A 20,436-nucleotide genomic window follows, 5' to 3' on the forward strand; every position below is an offset into this window, starting at 1 on the left:
CCCTTTAACATTTCTGTAGCAAGAGTATAGGTGGACCCCAGTAACATTTCGGTAACAAGAGTATAGTCAGACCCCAGTAACATTCTGTAGCAGATGTATAGGCGGACCCCAGTAACATTTCTGTAGCAAACGTATAGGCGAACCCCTCAAACCATTCAGTAGAAAAGTTATAGGCAGACCCCAGTAACATTTCGGTAGCAAAAGTATAGGCAGACCCCTGTAATATTTCTGTAGCAGAAGTGTAGGCAGACCCCAGTAACATTTCTGTAGCAAAAGTATAGGCGAACCCCAGAAACATTTCTGTAGCAAGAGTATAGGCGAACCCCTCAAACCATTCAGTAGAAAAGGTATAGGTAGACCCCAGGAATGTTTCAGTAGCCAAAGTATATGCAGACCCCTGTAACATTTCTGTAGCAATAGTATAGGCGAACCCAAGTAACATTGGTGTACCAAGAGTATAGGCGGACCCCTCTAACATTTCTGTAGCAAGAGTATAGGCGAACCCCTGTAACATTTCTGTAGCAATAGTATAGGCAAACACCTGTAAATATTTGTTTACCAAGAGTATAGGCGAAGCCTGGAAAAATTAGTTTGCTTACAGTACTGGCAATAGCCTGAAAAATTGGTGTACCAAGAGAACAAGTGCACCCCTGAAAAATTGCTCAACCGTGAGGGCAGGTTAAACCCACACACATTTTTTGAAGATACAGCTCGTTATTGGTTAATTTGTAACAGAGCCTGGAGGCAGCCCTCCGCAAAAATTGGTGTAAATTTAACTTTTATAACTTTAAAAACTGATAAAACTTTTAAAAGTTTTAAACAGAGCATTTTGGGCCGCATAGAAATTGGCATTTCAGCGTGATGACATGCTGGTTTAGGAGGAGGAGAAGTAATAATATCCGAGAGGGATAGACAAAGCTAATTCTCCCCTTTTGTTGGGGTGATAGAGGATGCATTTTTCTCCTGTTGCAGCAAAATGATTCTTTAGGATCCGCTGCTTTCCACCGATGGAGAAGAGTAGTCTGGGAGAATCCAGCCTTTGTTCATCTTTATGAGGCTAAGCATGTCGACGCTGTCAGTTGACAGGCAGGTACACTTATGATTCCCCCAGTTGCACGAAACACCCTCTCTGACAAGACACTAGTGGCAGGGCAGGCCAGCACCTCCAGGGCTTAAAGTGCAAGTTCGTGCCACATGTCCAGCTTTGACACCCAATAGTTGTATGGAGCAGAGGGATGACAGAGGACGGTGGTATGATCGGCTATGTACTCCCTCACCATCTTTTTACAGTGCTCTCTCCGACTCAGCCCTGACTGTCTAGTGGTGAACCAGCCTTGCTGGGGAGCCAAAAAGCTGGCAAAGGCGTTGGAGAGTGTTCCTCTGCCTGCGCTGGACATGCTGCCTGATCCCCATGCCTCCACTGCTAGTTAGCCCTCTGAACTGCGTCTTCTGCCCCTAGTGCTGTCAGATGGGAACTTTAGCATCACTTTTTCCACCAGGGCACTGTGGTATTGCATCACTCTCGTACCCCTTTCCTCTTCAGGAATGAGAGTGGAAAGGTTCTCCTTATACCGTGGGTTGAGAAGGCTGTACACCCAGTAATCCGTGTTGGCCAGAATGCGTCTAACGCGTGGGTCATGGGAAAGGCAGCCTAACATGAAGTCAGCCATGTGTGCCAGGGTCCCAGTAGGCAACACATCACTGTCCTCACTAGGAAGATGACTTTCAGGATCCTTCTCCTCCTCTTCAGCCCATACATGCTGAACAGATGAGAGGCAAGCAGCCTGGGTACCCTGGGTACTCTCTGCAGTGTGGCCAGCTGTCTCTTCCCACTCCTCCCCCTCCACCTCCTCCTCCTCCTCCAAAACACACTGAGATATAGACATGAGGGTGGTCTGGCTATCAAGTGACATGCTGTCATCTCCTGTCTCCTGTTCCAACCGCAAAGCGTCGGCCTTTGTGCTTAGCAGCGAACTTCTCAGAAAGCAAAGCAGTGAGATGGTAACGCTAATGATTGCATCGCTGCTCACCATCTGGGTAGACTTCTCAAAGTTTCCGAGTACCTGGCAGATATCTGCCATCCATGCCCACTCCTCAGTAAAGAATTGCGGAGGCTGACTACCACTCCGCCGCCCATGTTGCAGCTGGTTGCTCTACAACTATTGCTCTACGCTGCTCATACTGCTTGGCCAACATGTGCAGCGTAGAATTCCAGCATGTGGGCACGCCGCACAGCAGTGGGTGCTCTTGCAGCTGAAACCAATGTTGCAGGGTCCTCAGGGTAGCAGCGTCCATGGTGGACTTGCGGAAATTTCGCAGACGCGGCGCACCTTGCCGAGCAGGTCAGACAAGTGGGGGTGGTTTTTCAGAAACTGCTGAACCACCAGATTGAAAACGTGGGCCAGGCATGGCACGTGTGTGAGGCTGCCGAGCTGCAGAGCCGCCACCAGGTTTCTAGTATTTCCGCTTTCGCTCCAACACTTGTGTTAGGGACAATTGAACGCTGTGCTGAGAGACATTGCTGGATGGAGTGGAGGACAGTGGAGGTGAGGTTGCGGGTGCAGGCCGGGAGGTGCTCGTGCCTGTGCCCTGGGAGAGGGATTGGATTTGTGTGCCAGGTTGTGGCACAGGGGAAGAGGCAGTGGTGTGACCCGGAGGTGGTGAACGGCCTTCATCCCACCTTGTGGGGTGCTTGGCCATCATATGCCTGCGCATGCTGGTGGTGGTGAGGCTGGTAGTGGTGGCTCCCCGGCTGATCTTGGTGCGACACAGGTTGCACAACACTGTTCATCGGTCGTTCACGCTCTCACTAAAAAACATCCACACCTTTGAATGCCTACCCCTCTGCACGGAGGCTTGCCGCGAGGGGGTGCTTTGGGAAACAGTTGGGGGATTCTTCACTCTGGCCCTGCCTCTACCCCTGGCCACTCCACTGCCTCTTCCAACCTGTCCTGCTGCTGCACTTGCCTCGTCCTCTGAAGCCCTGTCCTCAGTAGGCTTAGCAAACCAGGTGGGGCCAGTCACCTCATCGTCCTGCTGCTCTTTCTCCGAATCCTCTATGCGCTCCTCCCTCGGACTTACTGCCCTTACTACTACTTCACTGACAGACAACTGTGTCTCATCATCCTCATCCACAAAAAGCTTTTGAGACAGTTGCCGTAAGTCCCCAGCCTCATTGTCCGGACTCTGGGAACTTTCGGAAGGTTGGGCATCAATTCCGACAAACTCCTCAGGTGAGAGACGATCCATTTTTTCCACTCATGACAGGGACCCGAGAACAGTTCCTGGGAGTCTGCCTGCTCCAAATATGCCATTTTCATGGAGTGAGGAGGCTGGGAGGAAGAAGGAGCAGCCGGAGGATTCATAGTTGCAGTCTCTGGGCAGCGAGTAGTGGACTGCGTAGAAGACTGGGTGCTCGATACATTGCTGGAAACATTTTCTGCCATCCACGACAGGACCTGCTCGCACTGCTCTGTTTGTAATAAAGGTCTACCACGCGGACCCATAAATTGTGATATGAAGCTGGGGAGCCCAGAAACTTGCCTCTCTCCCAATCCCGCAGCGGCTGGCTGTGATTCACCTGGACCAGGAACTGGGCCTCTGCCACACCCTCACTTGGACTCCCGCATCTGTGTCCTCGACCCTTACCCCTACTCCTCATCATGGCGGATTAAGAATAGAGCAGGGCCCAAATAAATTACCCCACTGTACAGCACTGACAACTGTGGCTTAATTCACCGCACACAGAGACTTGTAGATAGCGGAGGCTCTATGCTGTGACTTGAAAAAAATTAACCCGCTGTCTCGCGCTGATACCTTGGGGTAATTTACCGCTCACAGAGACTTGTAGATAATAGAGGCTGTATGGAGTACAAAAGTTGGTGCACTACTGCTCCCAGCCAGCCACAACTGTAAAGCACACGGTCAGATGTAGCCCTAAGAAGGACCATTGGGGTTCTTGTACGGAGGATCAGGACTGTATAACTTTCCCTATAGCCGTATGTAAAATCATGGCGGGGATTAAAGCCTCCTGCTTCTGTAATAAATCAGAAACAGGACGGATTGTCAGCTGTTAGTTACAGCTGATAACCCAGAGGGAGAAGTGGGTTTTAACCCTTTTTTGCCTCCTCTTTTCTTCAGTACACAGTGTTCAATTAGCGATGTGTGCTAAATGTAAAAGTGGAAGTGTTTCTTCCACTACGGGAGTCGGGGTTCACGTGACCATTGGGATTCCCTGCTACAGCAGAGCTGCAGGGTCATAGTAGACCCTGATTAGCTCTGCTAGTGACTAGTGTCACTACAAGGGATGTTTTTCCCTGTAATTGGGGCTTCTATGGATGCCCCAGCTACAGTGGGAAAGTATCAAATTTAAAAAAAGCAAAAAACATGTGAATGTCTCCCAGAGGTCTTACATGACGTCATGGGGGACAAAGATAGTAAAATACACAATTACATAAATAAATTAGAAAAAAATACAGAATAAAACGACAATATATACATGAGAAAAAAAATAACCCAAAACCGTTGCTGTAATCCAAAACCATACAAAGTCAGTGAAAAAGATATTAGAAAATAGCCCTATGTCACGGAGAAAAAAACGCAGCAAAAATAATTTTGATAGCTAAAGGAAAAAAAAATAGGGCAGTAAAACAACCACATGGGTAAAATCCCTAAAAAGTGTCTGGTCCTTAAATACAAAACAGCCTGGTCCTTAAGAGGTTAAAAAAGAGCTGGAGAGGTGATAGTTGAGTAATGGTGTGGGAAATATTTTTTGGCGCACCCTGTATTCTTTAACTGTTGATAGACACCACAATGAAATGTTGCGATTCTGAAGGCCAAAGAAGGACCAATGGACTACTATATGGGTGCCTAGAATTTGGCGCTGTATGGTTTGGCTATTTGTATACTTTTAGCCACTATACCACATGGAGTTAGGATCCAACAGAAAATAACAAAATACACATTGGACACCATCCAACAAAAGGTCGGCTCCGGTAATGCACAATGCTCTGGGAAGGAGCAGAGTTGATTGGAGGTGGTAGAGCCATGGCTAATAACACGTGTATGGTGATTGCATGATTGTTATGTAATGGAAAACAAAGTGAGATCATAAGTGAAAACTACGAATAACTCTGTCAACTTGAGGTTACTTGCAGCAGGGCTGAAAGACTTTTTTATATATTGTCTTCTATGGCACGTACAAAGTAAATAGTGATGAGGAACGGGGAACAATGGCATGCTTGTAATCGTTCTGGAGCATGGTCAGCAATGAGCACATTAATATAAATTGCTATATAGAAGTTTACATATTACTAGGAAACAATACACCAATGGCACATGTACTGAAAAGAATCTCCGGTCCAGAATAAACACATGTGAGTTTATATAATTACTGCGGTTTCCATAATTAAAAAAACAGGTTGTATTTTCTTTTTCATTTTCTTCCAAATTAAATGTTTAGCGTAGAGAGAACGCTCTATACTGCAGAGAAGTGCGAAATGTTAATCTAGTATAATATTATTTGAGCCTATGTAGCAGCAATGAGTAACCGATATGTTATGCTATCCTAGCGGGGCAGTAGTACACATTTGTTGGGGTACGCCCAGGGTATATCTATATCTTGGGCCCTGGTGCATGTGGTGGCTCAAAGGCCCTTCCACCATATAAGAGGACACCAGTATTGTAAATGGCACATGGTAAGTCAAGGTCACTAACGAAGATTTTGTATCAGGGGGCTTCAAGTTACAAATCTGGGTATACCGGGGGGAAAGCTTAAAGGGGTTGTATGAAGATTTCAAATTATCCCCTATCTATGGGTGTTTTTAACATCACACAGAAGAGAGAAAAATATGTATATGTTAGGCTGGGCTATATGGTAACTTGAGTCACAAGCTTCAGACAAATCATGCAACCGAAAACTTTTTTGCGATTTGGCTGAGACGTGCTGTAGCGTTACTATTTTAGATTTGTGATTTGGCTGTTAAAACAGTTAAATTGCAGGTATGTTGCAAGCAAGTCACAGTTGCACATGGCTTGCATTGTGGTCTATGCTGGAAAAATCATATGCAGGTTGTAACCGGTGGTCACTGTTGTAATTTTTTGCCACAGTAGTGTCATGGTAAGACTGCAGGTCACAATGCAAACTGTTGACAGCCATTAGGTGTGATGTTGCAAAGCAATGCCATCATCTTCATATTGCAAAGCCAGAGTTGCTATCTGGCTCTAGACTAAGTGGTGTTTGCTCCTTTGGACTTCGCTCTATTGGTCTAAAAGACACTGCTCTCTTCTGGTTCACCTCCTACTAATCTCACCGCTCCTTCAGCGTATCCTTTGCTGGCTCTACCTCCCCTCCTCTTCCTCTTCTGTTGGGGTCCCCCAGGGCTTGGTCCTCAGCCCCTTCCTCTTCTTCATCTATATAGCCCCTATTGGACAAACCATCAGGAGATATGGCTTTCAATACTATCTTCATGCTAATGATACCTAGCTGTGCCCCTCCTCCCATGACTTCACAGCACCGTTCCTTCAGAATGCCACTGACTGTCTGTCCGTTGTCTTTAACACTATGTCCTCTCTCTACCTAAAACTGAACCTCTCAAAAACTGACCTACTGGTGTTTCCGCCCTCTACTAACCGGACTCCTCCTGACATCTCCATCTAAGTGTGTGGCACCACCATAACTCCCTGACAGCACGCCCGCTTTCTTGGTGTTATATTAAACTCTGATCTTTCCTTTGCCCACTACATCAAATTTCTGGCCCAAACATGTCAACTGCACCTCAAGAACATCACAAGAATCCGCCTGTTACATGTGCTGCTGAGACCTGTAGTACTATTGTCTCTAGCAGCACAGCTCCACGGGTGGTTGGGGGTTAATTGAGCTAGCTGGGTGTGGTAGTCTCCTGCTACCCAATCCCCTGGGTCTGAGCTCACATATAAACCCAGTCTGACTCCTGTCAGTGTCTATCTGGGTTCCAGAGTGAGCAGTCATGAGTCCTTGTCTGTTGCAGCTCGTGGTGTGATCTGTATCTTGCTGGTTCATGTCAGTTTGTACGTTTATTTTCTGTCAGTTTTGTGTCAGCTTGCTGTGTGACCTGTTATCTGTGTCCTGTCTTGTGCAGCTTGCTGTGTGAACTGTGTCTGGTTCTGCTGGACACCTGATTAGTGTAGGGTCTAGCAGTACAACCAGGAACTGTGAAGTGGCCTGTTAGCTTCCATGTTTTGTACAAAATGTCAACTAATACCAGGGATTTATATATAGCTTATTGTCTGTTACTAGTGGTTGCATTTTGTCTGCTGTATACTGTGTTCTCTGCTCTGTGTGTCCTGTTGTTCTGTCCCTGTTATGTGGCATGTCTATGTCTCCTGTTCTGTGGCGTGGTTCCTAGGATCAGCGAGGACCCAGTTCCGAAGACCACTGGGCCGCCCTTTATTGGGGCAATGTCCCCGCTTAGGTAGGGCTCTGACATTCTCCCCAGTAGCACAGGGCAAGTTTGTCTGAAACAGTTGTGCATCCATCTCTCTCTTTCTCTTTTGGTCACGATCGCGTGGACCTCTTTCTTAGTTTTCCCACGCGATCATAACACCGCCTTTTTCTAATCATGGACATGCTACAAATGCTCACCTTTGCCCTCATCCACTCTTGGCTCCAATATTGCAACTTGCTGCTGATCGGTCTACCCCGCACCAGACTCCCGCCTCTCCAATGCATCCTGAATGCGACAGACAGACTTATCTTCCTGTCCAGCCACTACTCGGACGCCTATTCCCTGTGGCAGTCAATGCACTGCCTACTCGTTATATACAGAATTCAATTTAAACTCATTTCCTTCATCCACAAAGTTCTCCACAGGACTGTGCCACCCTACATTGCCTTCCTGATCTCAATCTACCCCCCAGCTCGCACTCTCCACTCCGCCAAGGAAATCAGATTAAGTGCCCCTTTAACTCGAACCTCTCATTCCCGCCTCCAAAAGTTCTCCAGAGCAGCATCCGTCCTCTGGAACGCACTACCAACACTATCCTTGCAATCCCTGACTCACACAACTTCAGGCACGCTCTAAATACACACCTCTTCAGGGAGGCATACCGTATCCCCTTAACAAACCCCTCTGTACTCCTACTGATTACATGCTCAGTCCTACTGATTGCAACCTCTGCTAGACGTAGTCAACCGCCCCTGCAGTCATACCGATTTAGCTACCACATGGCTCAATTTGACCATTGTCTGTGTATAGCATCCCTCACTCTCCACCTCGCCATACCGTGCACATCTCCAGCCCCTTTACCTCCTATATCACCCCATTATTTGTAGTATGTAAGCTCATTGGAGAAGGACCCTCACCCCTACTGTTTCCATCAATTGATTACTACATGTAACCATGGTTTTGTTTCTGTTCCCCCTGTCTTGTAAGCGCTGCGGAATATGTTGGCACTATATAAGTAAAGATTATTATTATTCTTTAATGTTTGGGAAGATACTTTTCCGGAGGATAAATGTTCTCCCTCATGTTTTACATTTCTTTCAAACGTTTCCAATATCCTTGATTTCTAAATTTTAAGGCTTTTAGTCCCCTTTTTATCGATTTTGGTGGTTGGTATTTGCTCCCCAGTTGGGTTACAAATTTCTTATACACGCTAAAGCTCAAGTATTATGAGTCTACCGGATTTGCTTGCTTATTACAGAAACAGACCCAGTGGATCAGTCCCTCTACCATTGGGAATCGGATGCTATACTTTTGGGATAAATATGCTCATAGGTTAGGATTTACTACATTCCCTGGTCCATTGACACAGATTTTAACAATCCCAGTTTCCCTATAAAAAAATTGCACAGATAAACATCTTACGTCTCATGGTTAAGAAACACCATAATTCCTCCACTACCTTTATGGCAATCCAATTGGTCTATTACATTCTCTCCCACAAGGCAGGTCTAGGGGAGCATGATTGCAATAGGCACAATCGTCGAAACTACATTTCCTATATTAGTCCATTGGCACAGATTGCTGGGAATGTCACCCAATTCGAGTCTCTTTGCTTGTAGTCCTCCCCTCCTTTCTCGTTTGATGTCTCTTCTTTTTGAACTTCTGTTGGACGAGAGGGGAACTTTGCCAACTCTGCCACACATGAATATATGGGAGAGGGGATTATAGCAATCTTTTCCTCCGAGAACTGGTTGAAGGCCTTTGTCCTATCACATAGGTCCAAGCTAAACTTTTGCATCAAGGTCCGTGAGCCTTTAGCTATGCCATGTGATAACCATATTGCTTATCACAAAATTGGCTTTTCTACATTCTGATCCTATTTTATGTTAAATGGCAACAGTTTTTTAATTGCATTGGATTAGCCTGTGTGGCAGTTTGCCTTTATGTCTTTGGTTGCATACAAACTCATCATTGTACATGTATGGGACCCAGATGTCAATGGCTCAAAGTCCCCAGAGAGGAGACAAAAATGGTTCTTTACCACTTCTGCTTTCTCAGTTATCTACATAGAGCTCAATGGTCGTCACGTAGAAATGAGTAGACAGAACGCAGTGGATGTTGAGTATATCATCACTGGGGATTTCCTGGATGGGGCGGTTTTATTTCTTAAAAAAAAATATATCCCTTCTCCATTTTTAACTCTAATCCTACCCCCAAACTCATTATTCACTCACATATTATACACTGACAGAAAGCTAGGGCCTGATAAACCTATTTTACTATTTTATCCTTTTTACAAGTATTCTCCAACCAATGACTTACTAGCTGTTACGGGAGTAATAATAAGGGACTTGGAGATTGCACTCTTACATAGACCCTAGTACCTGAGAAGGCCCAACACACACATAAAGAAATATTATCCCTGTACTGTGACATCACTGTGCTTACCCCTATGTTATGACATCACTGTTTTTCATCTCTGTACTGTGACATCACTATTTTTATTATCCCTGTACTGTGACATCGCAGTATTTATACATGTACTGTGACATCACTATATTTATTATTCCTGTACTGTGACATCACAGTATTTATTATCTATGTACTTTGACATCATTGAGTTTATTATCTCTGTACTGTGACCACTATGATTATTATCCCTGTACTGTGACATCATGGTGCTTACTCCCATGCTATGACATCAGTGTTTTTCATCCCTGTACTGTGATATCACCATAGTTATTATACCTATATTGTGACATTAGTATTTATAATCCCTGTACTGTGACATCATTGTGTTTATTATCCCTGTACTGTAACTTCACTGTGTTTATTATCTCTGTATTCTGACATCACTGTTTTTACTCTTTCTCTGGTAGGTTATCATTATGTATGTCATCCATGTACTGTGACATCACTGTAAAAATTAGTTCTGTTCTGCGACAACATTGTGTGCATTTTCAGTACGGTAGCAGTTTTTATGTCAAAAAGTAGAGCACCCATACCATAAACTTAATGTAATTTTGGAAGGCCCTGTTGCAAATCTTGCATTATGGCTCAGAAGCTTTAAATTGAGCCTCCAGAGCTGAGTAAGCAAAGATCGCGGCACCAGCTTCTCTGACTGCCTAATGCACACTGTGTATCAGTATGTAACAGTAGTATGAGACACTACACCTGCTTTGATTGACCAGTTTGTGATGCGCATGTGAGCAGCACTGGCCCGTAGGAGCAACACTTAAGCCTGGTTCAGACACAATGATTATCGCTAAAAAGATTTTTTGAGCGATAATCGTTGTGTGCTTTTATACAGCACAAGGTGATTGCTCAAATGTTGAGTAATCACCTTGTGCTCCGAGCGGGGTAAGCAGAAGACAATTTGGGTGTCCCTGCTTGTCTTCTGCATCCAACTTTTCTCTGCTCGGAGCGCCCAGCTGTTATACAGCCGAGCGCTCCGAGCGGGATATGGAGAACACAGCTGGACCGCTCTGTTCTTCATACCTAACCTGTCATCAGGGAGCTGGATACAGCTGAAACAATAGTATCAGCTGTTTCCCCCTGTGAATTCCTGATAACTGATCGCTGATCTTTCAGCATGCTGAAAGACAATGATGAGCGATGGCTTAAAGGGGTTGTCCCGCGAAAGCAAGTGGGGTTATACACTTCTGTATGGCCATATTAATGCACTTTGTAATGTACATTGTGCATTAATTATGAGCCATACAGAAGTTATTCACTTACCTGTTCCGTTCCTAGCGTCCCCGTCTCCATGGTGCCGTCTAATCTTCAGCGTCTAATCGCCTGATTAGACGCGCTTGCGCAGTCCTGTCTTCTGTCTTCTGAATGGGGCCGCTCGTGCCAGAGAGCGGCTCCTCATAGCTCCGCCCCGTCACGTGTGCCGATTCCAGCCAATCAGGAGGCTGGAATCGGCAATGGACCGCACAGAAGCCCTGCGGTCCACCGAGGGTGAAGATCCCGGCGGCCATCTTCACAAGGTAAGTCAGAAGTCGCCGGAGCGCGGGGATTCGGGTAAGTACTGGACGGTTTGTTTTTTTTATGCCTGCATCGGGTTTGTCTCGCGCCGAACGGGGGGGCTATTGAAAAAAAAAAACAACCCGTTTCGGCGCGGGACAACCCCTTTAATGAAAACTGCATGATGTCAGTGCAGTTACACACGATTATCGCTCAAAAGATGGCTTTGAGCGATTTTTGAGTGAAAATCATTGTCTCTACAAGGGGCTTAAGTGTCTTAGACTATCAATGCATAATGGCATCAGGTAGTCAGAGAGAAGCCGTTCAGCACATTGCTTTTAAGGAATGCCACTGAATATTGTGGTGCACAAGGGACCAGGAAGGGATTCAGAGCTCCATATCAGGGGAATGAAGCTCAGACCCCTAAAACAATTCATAAATACATCATGCAATCTTCTTGGTCTCAGTATATGTTTATCTCAAGACGTTTAGATATTTTAGACTTACTGGGTAGCTGTGTTTTTTTGTTGCATTTGGACACCATACAACGATAAGCAACACATACAGAGCGGCATTGTAATCACGTGCCCTGAAAATAAACAAGTCTCTCAAGATGGTACAAACTGAAGAACAAAGAAGAAAGGGCATGAAATAAAACAATGTACTTAGTAGAAATTCCACAAAGCCTTGTATAATCTGAGTGGAATAATCTTTTCACATAAACATCCACGATGTTTAATCCAGATAGATCTAAATTCCTCTACAGCTTTATTTCTTAATGTAGCTTTATAGAATTCGGAGCTAGACATGGAGTTAAAGGGAATCTGTCAGCTCCCACATGCCGTCCAATCTGCAAGCATCATGTTGTAGAGCCAGAGGAGCTGAGCAGGTTGATATATAGTTTTATGGGGAAAGATTATGTAGAACTTGTAGTATATTCATTTATATCTCTGCACATTCTAAGCTGAATAGTCCAGGGGGCGGAGCCATCAGTGACTGACAGCCATGTATGCTGTATATACAGAGGTAGCTGTCAATCACTGATAGGACCGCCCATTGGACTGTTCAGCTCAAAATGTGCAGAGATCTAAATGAGTAAAATACAAGTCATACTGAATCTTTCACATAAACTATATATTCCTCTGCTCGGCTCCTCCTGCTCTATAACATGGTGCCTGCAGTGTGAGAAGCATGTTGGAGTTGGCAGATTCCATTTAACCCCTTAAGGACCAAGCTGTTTTGCACCTTAATAAAGAATACAGGGTGTGCCAAAAAATATTTCCCACACCATTACTCCACCTTCACCTTTCCAGCTCTTTTTTAACCCCTTAAGGACCAAGCTGTTTTGTACCTTAAGGACCAGACACTTTTTAGGGAGTTTACCCATGTGGCGGTTTTACTGATCAATTTTTTTTCCTTTAGCTACCAAAATTATTTTTGCTGCGTTTTTTTTTTCCGTGACATATATGTCTATTTTTTAAATATCTTTCTTACTAACTTTTTTTTCAGTTTTTTAGTTTTATTGGGGGTAAAATATTAAAAAAAATATTTTTTAAACATTTATAGTATTTTTTTTTTTATTTAGTATATTTATGCTAAAATAAAGTATAGAAATGGGTTCCTCTATTTGTTTCGGACATTTTGATATATAATATATATGGTTTTGGATTACAGGGCGCATGTAGCGACGGTTTTGGTTGGCGTCCGCTTCAGGTTATTTTCTTTCTTATGTATATATTGTTGTTGTATTTTGTAATTTTTATTTACTTGTGTATGTAATTATGTTTTTTTTACTATCTATGTGCCCCAATGAAGTCATATAAGACCTCTGGGGGGCATTTTTTTTTTTTTTTTAAATTTGACATTTTCCCACTGTAGCTAAGGCATCCATAGGAGCCCTAGTTACAGGGGAAAACAACCCCTGCAGTGACATTAGTCACTGGTAGAGCTGGCCAGGGTCTAGTATGACCCTCCAGCTCTGCTGTAACAGGGAACCCCGGCAGTCACATGACCCCCCCCCCCTCCGGCTGCCGCAGTGGAAGAAACCCTTCCACTTTTACTTTCTAGTACATAGTGCTCATTGAGCACTGTGTACTCAGGGAAGGGAAAGGCAGAAAGGCTTAAAAAACCCCTCTTGCCTTCTCCTCCCAGTTATCAGCTGTCACTAACAGCTGATAACCCGTCCTGTCTCTGATTCCAGAGGCAGGAGACTTAAAGTACCGCTGTAATTTTACTATCGGTGGGGTTTTAAGCCCAGAACCAGGCGCCGTATATTTACCGTGCCTGGTCCTTAATGGGTTAAGGCCTCCACACATGGAACACTATACAGGTATAATACAATTCTGCCAAATGACTTCTGCATATGTATGGGAACCTCTCTACTTTCCCAAATAGATGATGTTGGAGAAAAGAAGGATTGGGTATGCTGAATTTTAACACCCAATCTTTTAACCCCCACTTGAAATAATCTACCGTCACCATTGTCTAGTTGTGGTTTACCTCCTTCTCTCCATGTAAAACACATGAGTGCGCAGTCAAACTGCGCAGTCATGCATTTGGGAGAACCGGTGGAAATACAATGGCTATCAGTCGAATGAACGTTTACCTGACAGATCTTGAAGGTGTATGGGCACTTTTAAATGATAAAATTCGTCCTGCTAAGGAGTTGAAGCCCACCCTTTTTCACCTACAGGAACTGAATGCCCTTATAGCATGGCCATTTTTGAGCAAAGTATATTGTTAAATCTTCCAAAAACTACCCCTCTGGTGCACTCCTACTTTTGATTGGTCCAAACTCCAAGATGCTATTTGTTATTTCTGCTTTGAGTGCCCAAACATCTTGCTCCACTCTTTTTTACTAGGCCTCCTGGGTTTCTACACTATTTTCCCCTTGGGGCATACTATATGGTGAGTAGATAATGCCTGACATTTGTGTGAGCCTCTACCAAACTCCTTGAAGTTGCCCCAGACATGTGGTTAATTAGCACAGGCATAGAACGGGCATTAAAGAAGTTTTACCACCAAAGACATTTATTGATTGTCTGCAGGAAAGAAAATAATGGTCTTCGCTGGGGGTCTGACTTCTGAAATCCCCAGTTGTATTGAGCGAATTGTTCAAACTGGTTTGGCCAGTTCATCGAACTTGGGCAAAAAGTTTGAACTCAAACTTCACCAATGCCCCTAAAACTGGTGTATAACACTACCTAAGACCCATAAAAACAAGGAGGAGGGGGTTTGCTTTTCACTCCAAACTTTTAGCAAACTGTTTAACACTAATCCCAAGTTATCCTGAAAACCGTGCTCCTAAATGCACCTGTGAAGTTAGCAGTGGTACACATGATCAACTGGACTCTGATCTCTGCAATCCCCTTCTATGGGGCAGGCAGAGATTGATACACTTTGCAGTCTCTGTCCATCCCATAAATGTTAATTGGGTGGTGGTCATGCATTCTGAGACACCCCCAGATACCTATGTAAAAGGAGTGGCAGTGGACATACTCAACCTCTGCTCCATTCACTTCCTTGGGACAGGCAAAGATCGATGTACTCAGGAATCGTCATCAGTCCCATAGAAGAGAATGGAGCAGTGGTCATGCATGAACACTGCCTCTCCATTCACATGGGGCATTCAGGGAGTTGGTTGGGATCCCTGGGAGCTCCTGTGGTCATTCCCCCACGAATTAACTCTTATCCTGAAATTAGGGAATACATTTTCTTTTAAATTGGCTTTAGAGATACCTGGGAGAGGGCATTGACCAATCTTGCTATATACAGGATATATAGGACCAGGAAATTTCTAATTGTGGGCATAGTTTTAAAATGTGTAATTAATATATAATGAACTAAGATGTATTTCTCTGTCACTATATCATTTTGTGTTATAATCCAGAGATATTGGCATCGGATCAGTAGTTGGCCCAGATTAGTGGCTAGTTATTTATAATGTTCTATGTTTAGTGTCCATAGACAGGAGAATGACATTCCGAATGGAGAATTAAAATATCATGTGTTAAAAATAGAACCAATTACATTCATGCTCTTCCAATAAGGAAGAAGTATAGGTTACATAGATGCGGTATGAAATTCAAGCCCACATGCCGTTTTATACTCTGTAATCTGGACCGTGATTCTTTCCACTCTAGTGAAAGAGCACTCTATATATAAACCCAGATAAACAGTTTAGGTGACCAGAGCTATTGCATAGTCTTTTATCCAAAGCTCTTGGACCAAGAGTGCTATACAGTTGTCTTCAACAAGATATCTCCTCCACGTGGTGGCCAACTCTGACCATCCTCTCGGGGCAATGCTACATCATGCAGCTACTTAAGCAGTTGTCATTTGGTTGGACTTTAAGATCCCTCAAAATGTCAGAAGCCGTCTTGTGACATAGCTCTCCAGTCCTGGCAGATCTCAGTGTCTCTAGGGCTCTATCCTTTTTCAGACGCTATTTTCTCCCTTCTTCCCATACCGCCGATGGAATAATGCTCTTGGTAATATGCAGAGATTCAATGAACGCGGTGGATTCCATCCAACTGCTCAAAATGAATGCTTTTCCTTAAGACCCTAAGAGAGTTGTTTATACATGACATCTAAATCTCACTCATCAGAGTAGGCCAAGTTAGCAGATGATACTTATATTGCATTCAGTAGCATTGGCTGAAGTTAGAGTATTTATCCACCTGGGAGACTTAAACGGGTTGTATAAGATTGGGAAAAAGAGGACATCTTTTTTTTTTACCAGAAACAGTGCCACTCTTGTCCATGAGCCGAGTATGGTATTGCATCTAAGACCTGTAACACACAGACGTGCTGCTGCACTGCAAGATCAGGTGCACTTGTTTTCTACAGAAAAGGACACCCGAGTCCCGGTTAAGATGGCTAAGGAAGAGGTCGTGTTTGGAGCAGAAACAGGAAGAGAAGTTGTTGCTGTGTGAAGGCAGTGTGTGTAGCAGTGAGGAGTTCTGCAGATGAGAAAGTAGAACTTTTCTGTGTATTAGTATAGAAACCTAGACACCAGTCGCCATTGGTGTGTCATGGAATAAGTGCCAGAACTGTGTTGTAGGGAGGGAGTCGGCCACTGATCGTTGTAGCAGCACTGAAGTAGAGATGACTGATCGGAGCAGTGATCCAAGTAAAGGAATTAATTTGTATCAGAGAATAAGGTAAAGATTACAGCTAATGTGAATTTAGAAAATCAAGGGCACCTGGTGTAAAAGGCACCAAGCCAAAGGAAGCACAGGGACTTACACTAAGCGCTCATTTACATGGCTGTTTGTCCTGTCCATGTGCTGTCCGTACCTTTCAACGACAGCACATGGCCCCATTATAGCCCATGAAGCTATTCACACGTGCAAGTTTTCACATGGACCATCGATCCATGCGAAAACACCGGCAGCATGTCCTATTCTGGTCCATCTTATGAAAGATAATAGGACGTACAATGTCCACTGAGATCAGACAGCACACAAATGTGTGTCCATGTGCTGCCTGATGCAAGTCGCAGCCAAGAATCTTGGGCACAACTTTGAGTGCATTAGGCTGACGAGCCGGGTCTTGCTAGTTGACAAAGGTCAGGGCCTGCTAATTTTCATATGAAATGATAGATGGCAGGTGTCTTTTACTGCCGCAGGCCTTGCAGCACTGAGAAGAGGTTGTATGCAGTTCTTTATTCAGCTTCCCTTTCCATTCCTGGACACTATATTAGTCTATATACACTTTTCTGTCCATGAACTCTCATTCATTGCACTTGCCATACAGCACCCGCGCCTTGATGTACTGTCTATGTAGGCAATGCACTCAGGTTGTGTGTGTCTCCAATATGGTCACCCCCAGGGAAGTTTTAAAAATAAGCTAAAACACAGAAGAACAAAACTAATTATATTTGTTTTCAACATACGAAAAGCACATGTCTGTTTTGTAATACTCTTTTATTGCTCCAACGCTTCTAAAGTAAGAAAAAGGCAATTTTGAAAATAGTCATGCTTAAAAGTCTTCTAGCGGTTTATGCCTATCTAAGGGAGTACCTGAAAGGGCTACATGCTTGCCTTGATGATGGACTGTGACTTGTGCCAAAAATTGTACCCAAATCATTATATATGCCAAATGTGCACCAATTTTCAGCACTTGAGACTGAGCATGCTCTGTGGGAACATTCAAGAGAGGTGATGTAAACACTATATAAGGTATTGGATCTGTGTGATAGCCTGCAACAGAAAGTGCAGAGACTGGTGGGAGGAGGACTGCTATGGAGGACACTGAGGACCAGGGGTGTAGCAATAGGGGTTGCAGGGGTAGCAGTTGCTACCGGACCATGGAAGCTTAGGGAGCCCAAAGACCCAGCTATCGCATAAGAAGACACTAGTACTATAAACAGCACATCATACGTAGAGGGCTCTGTTACAGATTTTGCATTAGGGCCCAAGGGCTTCTAGTTATGGTTCTGACCACTAGATCAGGCTCAGAGACCACATGGGGCTGTGGAGGAACAGCTGCAGAGGAGCCATTGTCTGTGGAGGAGCTATCATCCAGGACTCGACAATCTGCTGGAGAGAGGTAGCCAAGCTACTACTACAGTAGGATTACCAGACAACTCTCTAGTACTTCCAGGAATCATGGTTGAGGAACGCTCCCAACTCGAAGTAGCCTAAGTCACTCAAAGCTAATACTTCTATGCAACGTACATTAGTAAGGCCAGCCTCAATAAAAGCTGAAGGTGTACACACCATGAAGGACTCATTAGTTGGTCAGCAGGCCTGCTGTCAGGGCAGTGAGGATACAAATACAAACTATGTGGACTGTAGCAAACTAATGAGAGACTTGAACAGTTAGTAGCAAACTATTACTGGGATAGTAACCGGAGTTGAGCCTGGATATTTAAAGACAGTATTAGTAGAGCTTATGCAAGCGGCGGAGGGCTGCTTCTTAATCAATGTACAGTGTGAACTAAACTGTGATTTACTGTTCTATCACTCTGGGTTAAAGTTGAATTGCCTTATTGATGCTGTCTGTTGCCAATATTGTAATTATTCTATACAACGTGTGAAATATTATTATTTCTTAGTTTGCATATAGTACTATTTCTAAGACTTAAGGCCCATTTACATGCAAAGAAAATCTTTTAAACGATTGAATGTTTGAAAGTTTTGGCAATCTTTTTGCATAAAGTGATAATGGCCAGTACTGCCCATTAACACTTTATCATCCTTATTTGCATGTAAAGGGGCCTCCTGGAGCTTTTTGCGGAGCCCAGCATGTCAATATTTTTGTAACACTATCTACTGCGTTGTATCCTGGAGCCTATATCTCACACCATCACACCTATGTGTCTCCATAGTATCAGACTACAAACAAACACTGCACAGTCAGACTTTGCATTCATACTCTTTCATCCCTTTCCTTATTTCTTATTACCAAATGTATGTTAGAAAGCAGTACAGGACAGATAGAAGAACGTATGATCAGACAACCCACAGGGTGTGTTTGAAGTCTGTAGCCATGGAGATGCATAATAATGCCTTTGGGGCTGCGTACATAAAACAGGAGGCCATTTTTAAGCAAAACTTTTATAGAAGTTGCTATATTTTTTATTTAAGATGTATTGGAGCAAAACATTTGTTGTAGAGATGGACGTAGCCAATGAATTGAATCTAGAATTAAAGGAAATTGTAATATCATCTGTGCCTGGCACTTTAAACTGATGGCATTGCACTAAATCACAGGGTTGTCTTGAAATTGCCAATGACTCTATTAGCCATAAGACTTGTATTTATTTTAGCGCACTGTATGCTAATATATGTCCAAAGTCACCTGGGCGGCCCTTATGGTGTTTTGCATCCAGGAGTCACTCGCCTGAACATATATCTTTCACCTTGGCAGATAAATCTTCAGTGCTCTTCACATCAGCATAAGCATCATTGAAATCCCATGCACGTTCTATCTCCTCCCCATCCTAGTTATGTGCAGTGACCCTAGATGCCCAGGCTTCAGTATTGAATTGCGGACCACCCAAGGCAGAACCAGGAAGGAGAAGAAACAAGTCTAGTGCAGGATTTTCAATGACGCTAACATCAGGAGCACTGGGGGCTGTCTGCCAAGGGTAGAGAGGCGTGTTCAGGAGAGACGTGTAATTAGCATACGGCGCATGCTAAAATGAAAATATGCGTTATGGCTAATAGAGTCACTGCTGATTTTAAAAGAGCGTGTAAATTAAAGGATTAATACATTGTAGCGCCATATTGTCAGTTTAAAGGGATAGCCACTGATGACAAATTCCCTTTAACTTTATGACACATTTCTTTAAAGTGGTTGGTACAACTTACGGATTGGCTGTCCTCTAGTTTTGCATGAACATATGTATATATATATATATATGATATGGCTAAGGGACTTTTATTTACCGGTAATTTCTTGATTTCAATATGGAAAATTCTTTTTAAGTGTTACAAAATGCAATTTCCAGCTTGGAACGTGCGCAGCATATGTGTATGTGACTGCTCTTGAACAGTTGGGTTAATTAGTCTATGAAGGGAATTAATTGGTATGAATGTTATACTGCCATATGTACAATATTATATGTCACTTCCATCTGCTTGGCATCAATGTCATAATGTTTTATTGAAGAAACACATGTTAAGTTCAATGTTGCAAATGATTTGGACCATCTTAAAACAAAATAAATGAATATTAATTGAAAATTCTATTTCTTTTTCCCTTTGCATAGATTTTGAGCTACATATGTTCTCTTCTCAAACACAATAGGAAGAAATGGCTTCTAATGGATTTAATATTCAAAGTGATAATCACTTCAACTACTACTCAATTATGCTGATACTTCATGGGATATTAGAGCAATTTTATGGAAAGTCTCACATGTATCAAGGCAGTTGTACTTTTTCGTTTGATCATTGTATCTTAAAAAGGAGTCAGATCGCATGTGAGTCATATTTGGTACCTATGTGTGAGAAGAACAAAGTGGCATGTTCAGGGCTTCCTTTGTTCTCCAGGTTGGCCCAACAGGCAATGAACAGACATGGCTCCAGAACAG

The 20,436-nt window shown here is 43.7% G+C and overlaps 1 long non-coding RNA gene across 1 annotated transcript in view; it reads right to left on the reverse strand.

The window, feature by feature from the left end:
* Positions 1-20,436, reverse strand: part of LOC136619737 (uncharacterized) — a 44,238-nt gene that overhangs the window by 14,970 nt on the left and 8,832 nt on the right. The window contains exon 2 of the long non-coding RNA XR_010791017.1: positions 11,901-11,982. This is a non-coding gene — a long non-coding RNA (uncharacterized lncRNA). The remainder of the gene's footprint in view (positions 1-11,900; positions 11,983-20,436) is intronic.

Source organism: Eleutherodactylus coqui, chromosome 3, assembly GCF_035609145.1.
Source record: "Eleutherodactylus coqui strain aEleCoq1 chromosome 3, aEleCoq1.hap1, whole genome shotgun sequence".
Classification (NCBI taxonomy): Eukaryota; Metazoa; Chordata; class Amphibia; order Anura; family Eleutherodactylidae; genus Eleutherodactylus; species Eleutherodactylus coqui.